The sequence below is a fragment of the Cynara cardunculus genome, assembly GCF_001531365.2.
Source record: "Cynara cardunculus var. scolymus isolate 2C chromosome LG 7, CcrdV1, whole genome shotgun sequence".
Classification (NCBI taxonomy): domain Eukaryota; kingdom Viridiplantae; phylum Streptophyta; class Magnoliopsida; order Asterales; family Asteraceae; genus Cynara; species Cynara cardunculus.
In genome coordinates, this window is record NC_037534.1 from 13,133,779 (window position 1) to 13,134,462 (window position 684).

The following is a 684-nucleotide window of genomic DNA, read 5'->3' on the forward strand; positions in this document are numbered from 1 at the left end:
TCACAATTCAACAAGATGTATGTGTGAGCCTTGTGTAGATCTCCATCTTGTAGCCGACAGTGTGTTCCAGCCTTACCATACAGTTTTCGAGACGGGGTCTTAAATATGCTTAACCGCATATCGGAAGACGAACATTCGGGGGCAAAATTTCGAGGCTCACGATTTAGCCTCGTCTCTACCGTTGGTTCAAAATACAACGAGCAATACGTAGATAGTTCGTTAACCAAATATGCCTCAACAATCGACCCTTCTACCCTTGCTCTATTTCGTACTGTCCTTTTCAAGGACCCTAGACGTCTCTTGTAGAGATACATCCATCGATATTGAACCGGACCACCTACTAATGCTTCACGCGCTAGATGTACCACAAGGTGTTCCATGGAATCAAAGAACCCCGGTGGAAAGACTCTTTCCAACTTGCATATAGTTTTAACTATTGTCGTCTGCAATTGAAGCAGGTCGTCAACATGGACCACTTTCGAGCATATTACATGAAAGAATGTGCATAACTCAGTGATAGCGTCCCATATTGGATTCGGTACCATCCCTCTAATGGAAATAGGGAGCAATCTTTGCATGAACACGTGACAATCATGACTCTTGAAGCCATAGAAACTACCATCTTCAACATTTACTAATGCCCCTATGTTGGAAGCATAGCCATCTGGAAATTTCAACTTCTTC